Source organism: Pseudopodoces humilis, chromosome 2 (assembly GCF_049639895.1).
Source record: "Pseudopodoces humilis isolate 2021_Gansu_Grassland_sample_001 chromosome 2, ASM4963989v1, whole genome shotgun sequence".
Lineage (NCBI taxonomy): Eukaryota > Metazoa > Chordata > Aves > Passeriformes > Paridae > Pseudopodoces > Pseudopodoces humilis.
Window position 1 is genome coordinate 86,552,315 of NC_142201.1, and position 19,998 is coordinate 86,572,312.

General features: G+C 39.5%; 1 protein-coding gene across 5 annotated transcripts in view; it reads left to right on the top strand.

Moving 5' to 3' along the window:
* Nucleotides 1–19,998, top strand: part of TSPAN9 (tetraspanin 9) — a 168,671-nt gene that overhangs the window by 138,752 nt on the left and 9,921 nt on the right. The gene's annotated exons all lie outside the window — the stretch shown is intronic.

The window sequence follows — 19,998 nt, forward strand, 5'->3', positions numbered from 1 at the left end:
CAGTTACCAGCAAAAGATGACTTAGTGTATAGAAGCAGATTCTTTCCTGGCCTGACAAAAAGATGCATTAATTATCTATAGAAAGAAGCTGAGTAAAGGGTACAAAAGCAATGCAGGTTAAAATGCATGACTTATACAACATTTCTTTCAGTTTAAATGATGATGGGAACTGATGTTTTAAATATCTGTGACTTAAATCAATCTGCATTTACCCTGACCTGCTAGAAAAGCATTTTTGATAACAGAGGTAATTTCCAAAGGTTCCTCATAGAAGTAGCAAAATGTTTGTTTTTCCATGTCTGGGGAGAGGGGTGAGATCTTTCTCCAGCTGTCATTGCTGCAGTGCATGGCTGTTTGTAGTCTTATGGTCAGTTGACAAAGCTGGACTTTGTGTCTGGAGTGCAGATCTGTGAGTATTTTTAACATATTGTCCTGTGCTCTTGTTTTCATTTGATACTCAGTTTACAGGCTCTTTCAATCTGTTGAGCAAATCCTCGTTCACCTCTCACCTAAAGCAGATGGACAGACAAGAGTTGTGTCTCTTGCAGGTGTCTGAACTGCCTTGGAAATGCAAGGTAGATGTGAAGTCAGGGTGATACTAAGCCATACAGTATCATGCTAATCCATGCGAGGTGATGTTAGTTGCTGCTACAGGGATCACTTTTTTGTCTTGTGCCCTGCAAATGCAAACAGTAAACTTAAATAACAGGTGGTTTGAGAAAAAAATGTGCTTGACTCTACACAGAAGTAGAGGGTTATTCACAGTCTAGCACCTTTTTTTTTTTAAAATTTTTTTATTGCCTTCCATTTTGTAGCTAAGAGGTGTGTTCAAGTGTAATCTAATTTCTGTAGGGAAGCATGAGCTAGGAGCTCGTGAGGGCAAAGCACAGGGCTCCAGCAGTCAGGCGTGCATTGGGAACAGGAAAGCAATCGCTGCACAGGGTTCTGTATTCTTGTAGTGTATCTGAGGTCAGAGCATAATTGGAGGAACGTATCAGCACACATGACAACAGACTGGGAGTTAGATTGGTCCTTCCTGACTTTAGGGTCTTGCTGGATGGATTTCACAATGGCAACAATAACAGAAGGCCTTTAGCTTCTCTTTGATGTATGTGGTAAAAGAGATGGAAGCATATAGGAAGATAGGTGAGCAAAGACTGTGGTTTTGGGTATTCCAGCTAAAGCAAAACCTGTTTCAACTTAGGGAATGAGAAGTATTTTTTGAAAACTTTTTGGATAGAGCCTGGAAAGGTCAAAACCCCATGGCTGTCACTTTGCTGGGAGATTTAGGCAATGTGTTCATGTAACCCATGTTTGTATTGAAATCTATAGCACAGTCTGCAGTTTAGGATTACCTGTATTTGCCAGTCAGATACCTTGTGTGAGGCAAGTCAGAGATATCATATAAGAAAATTACCCCAGAATGATTTTATCATGACAAGCATCACAATGCAGGCAGATTACACTGCACAGATTTACAGTCAGCAACTGGAGCTTTATTATGAATTCTACAGACCTGGTAAAGAAAGCTCAAGATTCACATGTGATAACAGGATATCTTGACTCTGTAAGAAGGTAACCACTCCCAGCGTATGGGCTCAATGACACATCTCTCTGATATAGGTAGAACTGCTTTTTTCTGTTTGTTTGAATGCTGCCACTCTTACAGATTTGGAGGGGGTTTTTTTTATGTATTGCTTAGGCTTTCACATGTGGCTCCTGGCAACTCTTTGTTCCATCTTCTACTCTCCTATGCTTGCCAGACTGTGAAATCTTCATGGGCTGCATAAACTATTAAAGAAGTGACATGTGAGTGACAGACCTATCTCGGTGTGCCCTTGCAGGAAGAACAAGTTGCTTAGGGCCTTTTTGGTAGCTCTTACTGTTCAGCTCAAAATACAGCATCTCATGGTTTTAGCTGCAAAGAGGCCAAATTTAGTCTCAGGTGAGTTCCTTCTGCTTTAACCAAAATATAAACATGATGTGGAGATGGTTTTCATGGGCTGACAGGAAACTCATGAAGTTCAACAAGGGAAGATGCAAAATGGGGAGGAACAGCCCCATGCACAACTATGTGCTGAGGCCACCTGGCTGAAAAGAAGCTTGGCGGAGAAGGACCTGGGAATTCTGGTGGATACCAGGTTGAACAGGAGCCAGCAATATGTCCTTGCTGCAAAGAAGGCCAGCAGTATCCTGGGCTGCATTAGGAGTGTTCCAAGCAGGTCAAGGAAAGGTGACACTTCTCCTTTATTCAGTGCTGGTGAGGCCACACCTGGAGTTCTGTGTTTCCCAGTATCAGAGAGACACAGACATAATAGAATGAGTCAAATGGCCACTAAGATGATCAAGTGTCTCTCCTATGAGGGAAGGCTGGCTGAGCCAGGACTGTTTAGCCTGGAGAAAAGAGGGATCTAACTAATGTATGCAAATACTTGGCAGGAGGGTGTAAAGAAAACCAAGTCAAGGTGTTTTCAGTGACTTGTGACAGTACAAGAGGCAATGGGCAAAAACTGAGCATCAGGAAACACTTATTTTACTGTGAGGGCGAACAAGTTGCCCAAAGAAGTTGTGGATTCTCTGTCATTGAAGGTATTCAATAACCACCTGGACGTGGTCCTGGGCAACTGATTCTAGGTGGCCCCGTTTGAGCAGTAGGGCTGGTTCAGATGACCTTCAGAGGTCCCTTCCAACCTCAACTGGTCTGTGATGCTGTGATTCATCTTTGTGCCATTTTGAGTATGTTGTCTGCGCATAATCACAGATAATTCTCAGGTCTAAATATAGTAAATGAGCAGTCTCAGCACAACTCAAGGTCCCTCCAGATGGGCTTTAATGCATAAAGACTGATGACTTGGCAAACCCATGTGAGAAAGGACATTCCAGGTATACCAGGATTGAAAGGAAGACCAGAGACAAAATTGTGTGAAGCTGAAGATCAACAGACCTCTGACTTTGGAAGTTGCCATTTCTGGACAGCTAAGTTGGTGCTATGCAAGTCAATCAATAAAAACATAGAAGGTTATCTACCATAAGACATCAAGTATTCAGACTGATGTTGACAGCTCCATCATCTGTTGTCATGCAGAGCTGTATAAACAAACACATTTCCACATGGTGGGTGTTATGAATTGTCACCTTCCAGAGAATCCACTAGTCCTGTTACATGCACACTGAGGTATCCTGTGGCAGCCGGTAAAGACAAGTAAGCATACTTCCTTCACAGCAGTAAACTCAGCTGTTTTTGGTACAAGACTAGCTGTTTTTGGAGACTGTGTACAGCCATGCATTCCCATGGGCTTCATAAGGACGAAACATCATTCTGAGAAAAAATACACATCAGAGGGAAAATGGTGGTAATGGGTTCGGGCTTAGAATGAGTTTAACCTTGAAATAGTTTGGGTTTTTCTCAAGAAAAACTGAAAACTTCATTTTGATGAACAGTCTTCTTTTCTTTGTGCTTTAAACTCACAAAGATATCCAAATATGGATTTTGGACTTTGTGGTTCTATTTGACTTATTTTAGATGTTTTAGGCTTTTTATGGCTCCACAGGCCTCAGCTGTCCACATGGCTTGCATGTATCTGTCTTTATAAAGACAGCAAAAGCGTCATTAGTATAAAAGAATTAGTGTGCTAGAATGGCTTTCAATAGCTATGGTTGAACATTAGTTTAGCCATGGAAACCGTGGGCCAAAATACAGAAATATGAAATGTCGCTGAGAAGAGGAGCATCAAAGAAAATCCAGGGAGTGAAAGACTGCCACTCAGAAATTATTCTTAGTGGGGAGTGGTCCTTTGATTCCCAAGCTCATGAAGGTAACTGGCATAACTAAAAATAGGTATGGCTTACCTCTTGAGGGATTCTGTGCTCCAAATTTGTAGACACTACAAAAGTACCATACAAATAGGAAAAGAAAAATAAAAAAAAAGTGCAGTATGTGGTGTAATAAGATGGAAATGCTGTTTGTATTTCATACTCTGTGTATTCTCTTTTTATTCCCAAGCTTTTCCCTGATTTATTCTGGTGCTTCAATTGTTTGCTTTTCCTCATAAGGATGTTTTAATTAGAGAAAGAAGATACCTCTGTAGAGTATAGAAGTGATATTTTCTAATCTTCCAGATGGGGAATCTTGTATTTCAGAAGTAATAGAAGGCTTTTGATTCACTTAAGTCACAGTACTTACATGCAATAATGTCTTTGTTCCCATTAATGTCTAATTTATATGTAGTATGCAGACTTGGAAAAAATAAAAAGATGGGTATGAGACTCCAAATGCAATTTATACTTTTTTACACTAAGTCTCATCCCATTAGAATGGAACTATGTTTTATTTCTATCTGCATAAGTTGCGGAATACAGATACTTTAAGTGCTCCAAATAGTCCTGCATTCTGAAATGGGGTATGTTCCAACTCTAGTTCCACCTAATCCATGTTTGGCAATACAGCTTTGCAGTTTTATGTCACAACTTTGAAGACAACAAAACTTGTATGTGTGACTGACCTCTATCTCTGCTTGTGGGCTGCGTAGGATGCTGTTACCCACATGGTGAATATTCAAAATGAGCACCACTTCTAGCTGGCATGAGTCTTTTTTCTGAAAATGTGCATATTTATATAGGCAGCCCAGGGTGCTGGGACTTTAAAGTGCCTTAGGAAATATATAAAAACATGGGATAAAAAAATTCTAACTGTTTTGCCAACAGTAGGGACTTGAATTGAGGTCTCCTGTGTAAGTTGCTGAAGCTTTCCATGCAGTGCAGTGACACTTCTTACAGAAGTTTGTTTATACCTTTGGGTTTTGTTCTTGAGTCAGCTCCCACTCAAAAGCAATACTAGCCTAAATGTAGAAGTTAATCTTCAGGGAAATTAGGCTTTTGCTGAGGAATAACCTGAAAACATGTGTATTTCTCTTCATCATGGATAAAATTTTTGTAACCAGATAGTTTCATTCTTGTTTCATTATTAGAGTTTGAAAATATGAAGACACATTCGCTGTTAGCAGGTGTGAATCTAGACAGTCCCATTGCTACAGAATATATCCATAGCTTGCCAGCTAAGGCAGCTGACTTTGGTGAAAACTGAAGTAATGTAACATTGCAGTTGTGCTTGTAGATGTAAAGAGTAGCTATATGTAGTCTTGTGTTAGGTTCTTACCAGTTAATATTTTTTTCATAACAAAGTTGGATGACAAGAAGGGCAATGAATTAATAAATAAATTTAAAATAGGGAGTTTCATAAGTCATTGTCTATGACTGTGTTTTGTTGGTTTTCTTCTCAGTGGTTAACCATTAAGTATTTCTGACAGAATAAGTGTGTCTGGTAGCTTAGTCTTAGCAATAGACAAGTCAGAGATTACTTGAAAGCATGGCCTGGGCTTACTGAAAAAACAACCGACTCTGTACCTAAATTATTTTTTTTCTTGATAAATTACTTACAGGTGACTTGCAGAGATAGAAGGAAAAAGTGCTTAGGGGCTGTTAACTTGTGGGTAAAGAATTAGAGGTAGGGAAACATGAGGTATTTTTAGGCCATATTTGAAGGATTTAATTCCTTCCATTTGTTAAGTCTTTTAGTCAAGCATGTGTCCAACCACAAACAAATACCACCTGGGATAAGAAAAAGTCAAACCTAGTGCATTTACTTCTAGAGATGACCTTTGGGGATAACTTTCACTGTATATCATGACTAGCTCAAAGTGGTTGTCTGTTTTGGATATCTGCATAATGCAATGGATGAAATTCCATTAACAGTCATGTTTTTTTCAGTAGAACGTAATTTACATTTTAATGAATTCTGCAGGGACAGAAATAAAACTGAAGATGTGATTGGGTAGGGGATACAGATCATTAGAGGAAGCTTGCAGAATGAACTCCAGCTTTACTAGGTGCCAGAGAATCCACACATGAGCAAATTGTTCTACATGCCCTCTAAGGGGGCAAGCATTAGTGGAGGTTAGTTCACAATGGATCAGAAAGCCAAGATTCCAATCATAAGTCAGAAATCTGAGGGAACCCACATTTCATTACGTCTTCTGTGGCAAAGTAATTTGCTTTTTATAGGCCACAGTCAAGTGAGTATGAGTTGTTGAGGACATATTTCCCTCCTGTAAACTAAAATGGATAAATCAGTCTGAGGAACTGCTGGAGTTTCCTTCTGCATGTGGAAAGAATCACACATAGGAAATATTATATTGATTTGGTGTTGGCACAAAATACTTGAGCTCTTAAGAGTAATCTCACTGCATGATGCCCAGATGGAGCTTGTGGGCATAGATTTTTGTTCCTTACAGAATTTGAATACTGCTTTTCTTTTTCTGTGTGCATATGATGCAGTTAGATAATGATTTTCTCAAATAGTGATGCTGCTGCTAGTATCTGTGTGTTGTTAGCAGTACTTGAGTAAAATGTGATCATGAAACTGGGCATTTACCTTTTGTTTTTGCTGTTTGGTACATTAATTTCCCCATATTTGAAAGCAGCAGAGCAGAGATAAGAGCTTGGGAGATGTCCTATGTGATGTTGTGGCTAAAGTTTTTAATTTTATCCTGAAACATTTTGTAATGAAGTGTGCCTTTTGCTATCTTCATTGATTGTTGAAAGGGTATTTTAAGCTGCAGTCAGCTATGTTTTTAGGTAAGAGCACAAAGTAAAATAATTTTGAGTGCAAAGCTGTAGTCAAGTGGGTATGAGTTATTGAGGGTAGATTTCCCTCAACATAGTTAACACTTGTTAATTTACCTGCTGCTGTTTCTGGTAACAAGATAGCATTCAGTACACTTTGTAACTCTTGTTAACACAAAAATTAGGGGAAATGGTTCTATGCTACTGTCATTGATCTGGCAATCACCTGCTCTGTTGATTGCTGAATTTTATTTGACTTGCAAAATAAAATGCATTTACTCCTCTCATTTTGGTTGATGTAAAAAGTCTGTACCTATTCTCATCTGTGCTGAAATGGATACGGACAGATCAGTCATATCTGTCATTCCCACCAGCAGTGGGATGGAACTGGCTTCTGTAGTTCCAGTTCCTCCCAGCTGTGATCACTGCAGTCTTGTCAGCATGTCAGAAAATCAGTGTTGGCTCACTGAAAGAGAGGGAAGGGTGAGCCAGCACCACTCTCACTTAGTCTTCCTTACTTCTGGTAGTATTTTTTGTGAACCTTATTCAGCCCTCAAAATGAGAACATATGGTCTGTAGAGAGCCTACAGAAACCAAATGATTTTATGTGTTGCAGTGGAAATCAAGACCTGTAACTTTACAGATTGTATGTCAAGTTAATTTTATTTAAGATAATTTTAGATATTTTTGAAAATGTAAATTTCTGCTAGGATACAGTATTTTCCTGTACATTTATATCGATTGCTTTTGTCTTTGGGAAGACGAAAGTGCAAAGTGCAGCTGGACTCCGCTGGGAAGCAATTTTCTCTGCTTCACATCAAGTTCAGTTAGATTGTTAAAGACACAGAAAATACAGAATGTCTGCCACCTGGAACACTTCATCCACTGGTCATGTTAGCAGACTGAGCATGTGGCAGGGAAAAGACAGCCTAAACTCCTGGTAAGCCTGCCACTCCTTGCACTCTTCCTGATGATCAGGGACATCAGGTGTCCTTGTCATATGTACCGCTTGCAGAACCCCCTCATGGTAGTGTATGAAGTTATTTTTCTAGTTGTGAATCCTTAGGGCCTTGGATCTTTCTTTGCTAACCCAATTCCTTCTCGGTCTGGCTTGCTCCTAAGTGTAAAGAGGAGATACAGCTTATCTTCCACTTTGCATATGGCCTTGTTTGTCCTCCTTGTTTGTTCTAGTTGCTTTCACTAACCTTTTCTAGGATGTTTAGGTTTACCTCCTTCCAATTCTTTTGAAATCACTGCATCACAAACTGTGCTGTCTGTTTTATTAGCAGTGCCTGTCAGAAGACAAAATAAATAAACATCATGAATACTCATTTGTTTGGTACAGTAATTGCCAGAAGTGTTTACAGAGATATTTACAGATGGTTGCTAGACATCATTTTGTCCCAGTCTAATTTTCCAGCATTTCAGATACCAAGATAACATCACAGATCTTATCTGGCAACAGTGGCTTCTTTCCATAACTCTTCTGATACAAAGATTGTTTCATCATGGTATATGAAAAAAAAAAGAAAAAAATCATAATAGTGATGAAACAGCCCCATGTCTTTCTCACCCTGATAGGAACTGGACCATGGAGGTTAATCAACACAGAGCAGGATCAGACCTGACCTCATGACTCCTTTTACTAAACCATTCTGGCATCTGTTTCTCTGCAGGTTCCTTCTTCTTGTAGTGAGTTTGGAACGCACATATTGTTAAAATATTCTAGATATGAACTGGAACGTTTCCTTTTTTTTCCCCCCTTGCTTCCACAATCCTCATTCTTCTTTCAGACAAGTCAGTGAAAGCTTTTAAAATGTGTTTCCTTGGAAGTGATACACAACTCAAAGACAGTTTGTGGCAGCATCTGTATTTGTTAAGTGGTCTAATGCCACTGTCCCATGTTTATTTTGGGATAGCAAAGGCATTTTTTAAATCTGGCTGAATTTTCTTACTGAATATTCATGTTTCTTCTTGGGCCAGTGTAATTGCCTGTTCTTCATTTCCCTAAGACAGCTCTCTGGATGGGAGGGAAAAGTGAGATGCAGTTAACTGACAAGTCATCTGCCTACTGTGATGCTTCTAACTTCTCACTGTAGCACATGGCTGCTCTCTTACCCCTTTTTATTTGTCTGAACTGGCCCTTAATAATGCCAACCCTTCTTAGTCTCTCTGAAGAGAATTAGGCTCAGCCTTGTAGTATTTCCAGCAACCTGCAGATGAAAAGTTTCACTTGCCTCTGGATTTTTACATCTTGGAAAGCAATGAGATAGAGCTGATTCAGGCAATGGATGGATAACACATAAAATATTTTAAATTTAAGACCTCTTGACAGAGTATTTAACAATAAGTAGGAGGTGTTCCCAGTCCACTGGGAGATGTTATTTTCCAGCTAGTAGCTTCAAAATAAAACCTATTAATAAAAAGATACAGGATAACTTTAAATATTACCAAAGAAATAGTAAATCTGCACTGAATTACTTTGAATACAACTTTTCTCTGGTTGATTTAATAGACTTACTGATTTTTTTTTCCTAATGAGTGCTGAGCGAAATTGTTCATCCTTTATTATCATTGTTATTTCCCTATTTATTTATTATTGGTATTTATTATCATTGCTATTAAAAATTGCACTTAATAAGAGTTACACTCTTCTTTTAAGAAGAGCAGACAGTGCAGAGGGCAAAGAACTTGTTTGCCTGCCTTCACTCCTGTTGTCTGTTTTATTTGAGTATTGCAGTGCTTGTTCTACTGACAGCTTAAGTAATACAAGGTTATTAAGAATGGGAAGCCATTCTGCAATCTGATGTAAAATAAGTAAAATTGGAAGTCAGTTTTACTCCTTAGCCAGTTGTCAGTGGTGCACAGATGTTGTGAATTAAAAGAGTTGAATCCCTCAGAGTTTTGTGCTGTTTTAACATGCAAATTGACCAAGACTAAAATGCTTATAGTCCAACAAGTATCAGGCTTACTTCACAGATACACAGTGAACAGGTTTACAAATAGCTTCTGAAGACAGTTTCTTCAAACTGATTCCTTGCATCTTTTCTCATTGCCTCCAACAGCTGAAAGAAGGATCCAAGTGGATTTGCAGAATGTAGTGTAAGCCCCTTTTAAGCAGATGGAGAATGAAGTGTTTGAGATGAAGTGTTCTCGGTTGTGGCCTGTAGTACATCTTTAAGAGGGCATCATAAGTCATGCTAACTTCTTTGGGACTAGAGAGGTCCTCAGTCCTTTTGCACAAATTTGAATGAGGATGGCTGACTGTTGCCTCACCACAAGTCCTTCAAACATCTGATTTCTTTTTCTTTTGGAATTTTTTTCCTGCTGCTTTTATTCAGTATTAAGAGATATAGTAGAATTAAGCAGCTGTGGTTAAAATAAACAAAGCGGATAAAGCGGCTTCAGGAGAATTGGCTCAGGAAAAAGGAGACGGATTAGCAACATGTGACCAGCAGAGGTGCCTAGATTCCATAGAGTTATGCCAGTGGGTGCTAAGCATTGCAAATGTATATTTGATGGATTGACCAGAATCTGACGGTGCTCCTTGCTGGGCAGAAAATGTCCATGAATAAGTAGCAGGAGCTTCCATCTCAGAAGAAAATACTGCAGGTACATGCCCCTGCATTTGTGCAAATATAGAACAAATGAATTTAGCATATGGTTTTAAACAGCCACACAGTTCTGTTTTAAGAAGGCTCTAATGCAGTTGCTCAAAAACTAGAGCACTGAGGGAACTCAACTGATCATGATTACATTTGTTTGTCTCTCTTCTCTCAGTGGAATAAAATATGATTTCCTGTCTTCTCTGATACATTTCCTTTGGGGCTTTTGTATACTGGAATTTGGACTCTTTGTTACTCTGAAAACTATATTGGTCAAACTGTCTCTTCCTGTTGACAGCTGTGAAAACTGTTGAAAAATTTCCTTCTAGGTTTCAAAGCCTTGAGTGCTGGTGAATCAAATGGTTTTGGAAAGAGGTTTTAATAATGAGGAAAACCAAATTTATTAGCCAAATAATGATTGCTAACACATATAAGTTTTGTACTTTGTTATGCTTATTGAGGGATTAGTAATTGCAGTTAAATATTCTTCAAATTTTTTCTAAGAAGTGGGAGAGCAAAATTTATCTCTCTTTCTGTTCTGCAGGTCTAATGGGATGAAGTAGCACACACATATTTCTTTTTGCAAAGTCAGATCTGAATGTTTCTGTGGAGCAATGAATTCAGGAGATTGCTCTGTCCAGCTTGTTTTCAGATTGGATTTTCATTTCAAGTGAAATTAACTGTATGGAAATAAATAGGAAAATAAAATAAATAAAGTAATTTTAAAATCATTACAGATTTCCATTTTGTAATTAATGATATTTCATAGGGAAAAGCCCTAAACTTACATCTCCTGACAAGCTGCTTCAAAAAGTGGTGCATTAAGAGACAGCACTGTAATTTGCTGCCTGTTTTCAGTTTGAAGTCTGTAGATAGGGTCATTTGCAGGAATTAGAGAGAGCCTGCATTTAATCCCCAAACTTTGCATTTCAGAAAGATATCTTTTCAGTTATGTGTGTTTAGGAAATAGGGCTTAATGCTCAGAAGTGCTTTGTTAGGCTGATGGATTCTCATTCATTATGATGAATTGCTTAGAGAATTTTGCAGCTCTTATCCCCATGCTTGCTAATGAGAAAACGGTTTAATGTGAAGATTATGTATAATGCTTTGTTACTATATTTTAAATGAGCTATTATTGTCAGTCTGTTATCAAGGATAGCATAACTGTGCATTCTAATACATGCATAAGTTTAGTGTTTCTCTAGGAACCACAAGTCCTTCATGGGCTTTATGAACTATATAGCCTTTAAAAATTATACAGCTTTTATGAATTTTATGTTAAATATCCTTCCAATCTGGTCTCGTCTGTGGAGTGACTGCATAATTCCTTTTTCTATATTAGTTGTCCTCTGGATTTTGTATATATATAGTCAAAGTCTTTGACTTCTTGAACTCTTTTTTTTTTTCTTTGATGTTTTTCCACCCAGCAAATGAGTGGTTAGGGCCCTGCCAGTCCTTCTGATTTTGGGAGTTTTGGTATTTGATATATAATGTTAATTTTTTTTTCTAATACTAGTTTCAAAGTTCTGCTTCCATTCTCCTTCCTGCCCTCTGAGTTCAACTATCATTTAACTGTGTTGTCCACATTTTAATCTTTCTTCATACATTATCTCTGAATCTTCTTCAGATGTTCAGTCTGTTTTGCCTACTGCATTTTGGGTGTTGTGACTTATACACAAAAAGATGATAATGCTGACAGTGTCACAACTAAATCAGATTTTTCACAGCTGCAGGCAGAGACTATTTTGTTGTTTTTTGTTTTGTTGCCTTTGTGCATGCCACTCAAAAGAGCTGTGAAGTTTTGGGAGAAGAACTACTACAGTCCAAAGTAATGCCTCATTTGTTTTGACACTTTACTTTTTTGCATCAGCTTTTCCCAAATAATTTTGCAGGAAGTCTGTATTTGGGAATCTCATTCTACAGGTTATGTTCCTCTAAATTAATCCTTTGTTTGCTTTCTACTGCTACATTTATCCACACTTAGTCTTGAATACTGACAATTTATCACCTAGAAATTTCATGAATGAGATGTTTATCCCCAAATTATTAATGACAATAATTAGAAAATTCGGACTGTGCTTGTCTTGGACACAAGCGGTGAATATTTGAGTGGGTTTATCCCTTACCTGTTCACGCAGACACGGGGTACTGGGGGGGAAAAAAAGGGTGGGTGTGTGTGCAGAGTGGAGAATACACCTGGAATATAGCTGTTAATTGGTATCTTAGACCTTATCTCCTAACAGAATAATGAAAGAGGTAGAAAAGGACATATTGAGATCATATGATCTGCTGTCCCTTGCTTGAGCAGAGTCAGCTAGGACAGAGAGTGTAGAGACTCTCTAGTCTACAGACACTGTAGAGTGTCTAGTCAGGTTTGGAATATCTCCACAGATGGAAGCTCCTCAGCCTCTCTGGAAACATTACTTCAGTGTTTGGTCCCCCTCACAGGTCTTGCATTGAATTTTGTGTCTTAATTTGTGGTCATCTTGTTCTGTCACTGAGCACTCCTAAGAGGAGAGCAGCTCCCTGTTCTTCAGCGCCTTTTATCAGGTATATATACAGATCAGTAAGAACCCCCTGAGCCTCCTCTTACTGAGGACAAACAATCCCAGCCCTCTCAACCTCTTAAAAGGCTCCTTTCCCTTACTGGTACTCACCAATGTCCATCTTGTATTGGGGACCCCAGAACTGGACACGGCATTCCAGTTGTGCTGGATTCACTGGTGTTGAGTAGGGGGAAAGGGTAGCACTCAAAACTTCCAGGCACATTCTTCCTAGTGCAGCCCTAGGTGCTGTAGACCTTCTTTGCTTTGAGGTTGCCTTGCTGGCTTCTGATCAGCTTGTTGTGCACCAGGACACCAGGCTCACCGCTGGAGAGGTGCTTCCCAGCCTCTCAGCCCACAGTGTGTCCTGGGGCACAAGGTCATTCCTCCCCAGGTGTCTGCATTCCACCTCGTTGAACTTCCTAAGATGTCCTCTCTGCCTGATTCTTCATCCAGTCCAGGTCTCTATGAGATGCCATCTGCTGTGTCAGCTACTGGAGTTCATCTACAGACTTGCTGAGGGAACACTCTGTCCCATGGTCCAGGTCATTAATGAAGAGGTGAAACAGCATTGGCCCAGTTGGCAGGGTCTGTACCCTTGGGCACATCTCAGCGTGTCTGTGTCCATCATCCTTTTGCTCCCCTTCCACCTTCTTGGAGTCTTCCCTCGCTTCAGACATGTCAAGGCTTGTTCTGCAGTCTGATAAAGTGGGGGACAACAAAACAGCCTTTTACTGTTATTTCTGTTTACGCTTGAATTATTTATTTCACTAGCTCTCACTAAAGAATGTTTTGTTCATTTTATAACTGTTTTCAGCCAATCATAGAGCAGCACCATTTGTTAAATGTAAACAAAATAGCAACTCCCTGCCAAAAAGTGTACAGGCACTGGAGACACACACAGGTGTGCTGATTCCTCAGCATGGCAAGAGAGCTCACCCCATAGGGCTTCCACAAGAAAGAGATTTCAAGTGAAATTACATGATTTTGTATTTTTCACAAATTAGGAAGAACATGGTAGCTGAGGAAATTATAAAATCATAGAAATGTTGCTTGACAGGAATCTCTGCAAGTCATACCAAGTGGTGCTGCTTGCTAGTGCTAGCTCAGGTCAACCATGACTGCCTGTAGCAAAGCATTGAAAACCTCTGTGACTGGAGATTTTGACACTTTCTTGGTAACTTCTTCCAGTGCTGTACTAATTTCTCAGTGAAAGTTTCTCCTAAAGTGCAACCTGAAGTACCTGAGCTGCCCTTCAACTAAAAAAAAATTTAAGCCATCCTTGACAAACCAAGCAAACCCAGGTCTTAAATCTTCCTTTTACAGAACATGTCCTTTATTGAAGACTCCAGAGCGACCAGGGAAGAGCCAAAGTTTAAGTCTTCTGGGTGCATAGTTACACATTTCAAAAACACAGACTGATAAAAGTGTCAGAATTTAATGCTCCTCAGGATAGCTGTCCCTCTACTTGCCCCAAAAAAGGTCACAGTCTCTGATACCTCACTTGAGTTTGTCAGGTCCATCCCAGGAGTACTGCTGGGGGGAATGACTCTAGGAAGACAATAAATGTTTTCTCTGGCAGATGAATTAAATAAACTCAGCATTTGCACAAATTCCAGTTCTGTACCTTCTATTACACACAGACTGTCAGTACAGCTGTTACAGAACTAGACTCAAAAGAAGACATCAAAATGATTCCTTTGTTGTAGAGGAGTTTAAATCTGCCACATTGTTACAGCAGCAGCACTAAGTAGGTTTTATTTGAGTATATTCACCTATTTCCATACTCCATTCTCATTTTCTAGTATATGGCTGAAGAGCTTCTCATCTTTTGGTGTCCTTGCTGTATTTTAGATCATATTTAGAAGATGAGCTTGCTTTGCAAGAGACTTCTGAGATTGTCAGCTGTTTAGTCCCAGTTTTGATTAATCCTGTAGATTATCAAAACAGTGCAGGAAAATATATCTAATCTTACCTGAAAATCGCCTTTAAGCACCAGCCCTTTCCAGAGATGGATTAACCACCCAAATCCAGAGATGGCAATTGGCATCCAAAAATTTAATTTGCAGAAAGCCTTTCTCTGTTCTGGAGTGTGTTTTGAAGTGGTAGAAACCATGTAGTTCTCATCCCTGCCTCCTTCCAGAACAGTCATTCTGATCTGTAATACATTAAGGTACCATAAATGAAGGAGCAGGGGAAAATACTAAAAAAAACCACCCCAAAGCATGCAAACACCCCCCCGCCCCCCACCCCAAACCCCAGTATCAGAATGAGAAGACTTTGCTGCTTCATAAGGGCCATTGTCTTCCTTATCTCATCTGCACACTGACTGGTCTGAAAGTCAGTTGGAGAAATGGTGGAAAATCGCTTTCATCTTGAAAAGAAGACCTGAGAAAGGTCACTTTTATCTTGTGGAACTTACCAAACAGAATGATAATATTATTGGCAGCTTTTCCAAAGCTAAGTTGTGGACCCCAACAAATTGGAGGGTTTTAAGAGCCACCTGGACTCTGAAAAAACTTTCTGTGTTAGGCTTTGGTGGTGCATTCTGCTTGTCCTCGTGGCTTCTTCATGCTTATCCTTTTGGTGCAGGTCATCTTCCTGCTGACTTTCTGTTTCAACAGAAGTCAGTCAAAACCTAATTCAGAATGTCTTTTTGTCACTGCAGTTCTCCTGAAATCAGTTCCCAGCACAGACTTTGTTTTTTGTAGTCATGCTATCAGTATTTCCTTGTAACAAACCTCCTGTGCTTTTTGCCATTTTATGGGGCCATATTTAAGCTGTACCATGTATTTTTCATTGTGTCATTTTTGCTTCAGGCCACACCTCCTGTTTTAACACAGCACAGAGGAAGGTGGGGAGCTTTCTCTTCTCTTCTCTGTAACTGGGCCACAGATGGCCCAGGGCATGTTATTTGAGGCGGGGTATAAACTGAGACACTTGCTTCTTTTTGTCCCTCACGGTTGTCTCTGATTATTTGGTTTCTAAATGTCTCTGTTCTGTTCCGTGTGTGTTAAGAGCTCTTCTGGTGTTTAAGCAGCACTATAAAGTCTCATGTCAAGAACAAACTCTTTCTCACACACACCTATTTGTGCAGCTTTTCCATCACTCAGTCTTTGCATGGGATGGAATAACTGCAGAAGTCAACAAGAATATAGCCGCATCCCTTTTCCTCTTGGTAGTGCTTTCCTTATCAGATTCCTTTTTCTGATGCTGTTCAGTGACTTCAAGGGCAAGTCTATCAATATTATTAAATTAATAAGCATTATCAGAATGGCATTTCCTACCCCTTCTTTACCCCAGCTTGTTGCCGCTTGGTAGTTTTGTGGGATTCTGAACACATTATCTTATTCTGAGAAGCAGGAAAATTTTCTAGCCCTCACTGACAATTGTGGGCACAATGCTTGATTCTTGTAACCAGCTGTGGCATAATTCATCAATTTACTTCTCAGTTGTGTGAAGCAAAATGTACTACAAATGCTTGCTGTTATTCCCCTTGTTCCTATTATTGGAAAGGACTGAGACACAGGCTGTTTGTTTTTCTTACTGACCTCTAGAGTTGTGAATATTTCATTCACATCCTGTCTAATAATTCCTCCCAGGCTAGATAATCCTGTGCACAATCTCCTTCTGTACAATATGTCAGTCTTGGCATACATCTGACTGTCTGTTTTGTCCTTCCTGGGTCTTGTAAACCCTTCCTGTATCTTTCTATGGTTACAGCAGCTAAACCTGGGTAAAATGCTCTGTTGTGAAAATTTGTATTGTTGTATTAGTTCACACAATGCTCAAAAATGCAGAATAAAATAAATGAGCCCCATTCCTCTTCTGGTCATAAGACTTGTCAAGGAAAGGCTTGTTTTGGGGTTTCTTTCTCTCTGAGTTTATCTGGAGTTCCAATTTCCCTCGAAGCATTTGAGACTCTTAATGTTTCCTAGAACGCTTGATGTTTTCTGGACACAGTGATGAAGAGAGATAGACATTGAGGCAGTGGAGAGAATTAAAAGTGCGGGAGAGCTTGTGAGGAATGTTGGTGTTCCTTCTGCTTTTAAGCTCAAAATATGTGTACCATAGCTTGGATAAATTGCCCTATAAGTAAAAGTGACTGACTTTATGATAGTGTTCTGCAGTGACATAAACACCAAGGGAAGGAGAGATTTGATGGTTGCCTAGAGGATGATGATTTCTAATCATGAGAGGGAAATGAGCCAACATTTTTGAGAAGAAAACTCCAGTGAAATTTATTACTCTGTTGAACCATTACTCTGGGGAAGGAATATCAGTGCCATCACTCTCACACAATTAAAATACCAAGAAGCATTTATTATTTAATTATATGGTGAAAAAGGAATTAATAAGATGACTTGATATATTCTTGCTGCTTTCACACTCCAGGATTCACTTGTTCCTAACAGAATGAGGTGGATCCTGTGAGAATAAATAGTTGTCAGAGCATTTTTGTAATGTTCACGTTGTATAAAAAATTAGACTGGTATAGAATAAAGTGTCAGCAAAAGATATTTTATTGCTAGAATCCTAGCCAGCTTTGGTTGGTATGGTTGTATGCAATTAAGTCATGTAATCAATTCCATGTCAGTGGAATTATTTGGGATTTTTTTAAAGAAGCACAACTGAAAAAAGAATTTGTCATGGGACCTGAATTTAAAGCATGAATTTTAGCATCAGCAGTACTGCTATGCAGTAGAATAGCAGAGAAAAAACAGAAAAGAAGGCACTAAAATTGAGGAGCTGTGGAAAGAAGAAATATGGAATTTGTCTTAAACTTTTAGTGCTGTTTGGTATGGGATGCCACCTTGTGGAAGTTTTTAGGTCGTCATGTCTTATCAAATATCTTTCTGAATTTCTACTCTCTTCAGAGAGAATCCTAATTGCATAGATCAGCCTTTAACAGCAACTCCATCAACTGATGTTTTATGTAATCTGAACTTTCAGTGTAATTTAGGGGCAGAGAAATCTTATTTGGGGAGGTAGAAAGTATGTGAAAAGAAATTTCTTTAGCTTTGGAGTGAGCTGTTTGGAGAGTGTGACCAGTGCAGATACTGTGGTGTGATTGTGGTACTGCTCTCTTGCATGTTGTCAGAAAGCTCTGAAAGGAACTGCAGTCACACTGTGCACCTTTCTGGTGTGTTAGCTCGACCACTACAACAGTTGGAAAGAAGTTATTCCATTACTGTCTTCAGCAGGACTTAAAAATTGCTGGAAGAAAAAGCAAATGTTGGTTTGTCTGTAGCCTCAGTCAGCTGACATTCCACTTCATTTCACATTGTGAAGGACTCTTCTCCTGGTGTGCTCATATGTCTTGTCATTCTTCTCCATAGTGGTCTGCCTTGGGACAGCACAAGTGTGTGCAAATACACCAGACATTTTTTGCAAACATTTCACATCAAGTGTCAACACTTCTTCCCTGCTCAAGGCATTGTGGAAAGGGGAAGGTGCAGGTGAATGTTCTTCTGCCAAAAAGCAAAGTGTTTTGCTCCTGAGTTTACCGAAATACTAATGTGGCTACCATAAGCAAGTGAAGAAATTATATGCCCTGTATGGAAGTGTATGTAGAGGGTCTCCTGAACTGTCCCTGCCAAAGGGACAGAGGTGATTTGTCTTTTTCTGCTTTCCAGCTTTGATTCTCCTTCTGCTCTTGGTCTTTTTTTTTTTTTTTTGTCTTCATGTCCATCCCATGGAGCATATGTCCCTTTCCTGATCTCCTATAACTTTAGGTTACCCACCTTCCCTCATTTAATCACTTAGGTGCTTCTAACTTTTTCTAAGTAAACATAAACATGAACCTTCTGGAGTAATCTCCTAGCCACCTTTCTCTTCTAGACCAAATCTCTTTCAAGGATTGTGCAGCAGGATTTTTTCAAATAGTAAAGAGATGCTGGTTAGGGCTTCTATCTCTTTTGCTATGATCTCATAATTGGGGTTGGATTCTGAGGTGTGATTCTTTATGGACTGAGCTTTGTATTAATCATATGTACTCCTTTTTATCCTTTACTTGTCCTTCCTCTGTAAGCCTTTTTCCCTGACCTTTCTCTTACCACCACCTTGTTTATCTGCAACAATCTATTGCTTTTGGCCTAATGATTCCAGAATTCATTGCACTCTTTCAAAACACTTAAGCTAGGGCTGTGATTTCTGAACTTAATAACAAAAGTCCAAGGAACACATTTTGTGAATGACCTTTAAAGTGTGAATTCAGGATCTGATGGAAACTTACACTGAACAATTTTGGTCTTTGGTAGAAACTTCTTTGGAAACATTTACAGTCTCATCCATGGAGTGTCATGAAGTCATTGACTAAAGTACCATCAGCTAATGGCAACGACAGCCCTGGCAGCTTAGAAATGCCATTTAATATCTTAAATGAATGTTGTGTGGTGAGAGTTGTTCCTGACCTCCTGAACCATTAAGCTCTCAGCCCCAGCAACTGCCTTCCGTTCTCATCTAACAATGGAAACAGCTGAACCACAGGGTGTTTTCCTGAGTGAGCTTGAGGCACCAAAACTGCAGCAATTCAAGGACAGAGTAGATGAAATTTGAAGCAGGAGCAATAAGGCGGCTGATTCCATGAGCTGCAGATGGTTTAAACCTGTGGCCATGTCCACTGGGTCCTGCAGCAGAATATCAGTCTTCTGTTTTGCATCCCCCACACAGCTCTTTACACACTGACTTTACTGACATACCATGAAAGGCAATGAGAATCAATTCAAGATTAAGTGGAGAGGACAAATTTGAGGGAAGAGACAGAAGTCCTCTCCTGCCACATGCATGTGTGTCTGTTTTATACCAGTCTTTTCATAGGGTTAGCTGGTGTTTGACCTTTTCCTGCTACACACACTCCTGTTGCAGCTGTATCCAGCTCTGTTATAGGACACAGATGTTGTGACATTTATTCATACCTGGTGATGCTTCCCAGCCTACTCTGTGGAGTTACTGTGCATTGACTTTAGGAAGCAGAGGTGCTTCCCAGTCTCCTTAAAAGAATCCTCAACATTTCCTCTGTGTTACCCAATGCATGTGTTACTCTGCTTCCCTTGGGAATGCCTCTGAGCATCTTGCATAAGGCTTGAGCTTCCCGTAACTAATGTATCTAGAAATCTGATTTTGGTGACATTTTGTGAACACTGACTATCAACACTAAAGCTATGAGAACTCATACTAAAACCCAACCTGGCTACTGTGAGTGGGCATTTTATGACAAATATTTACTG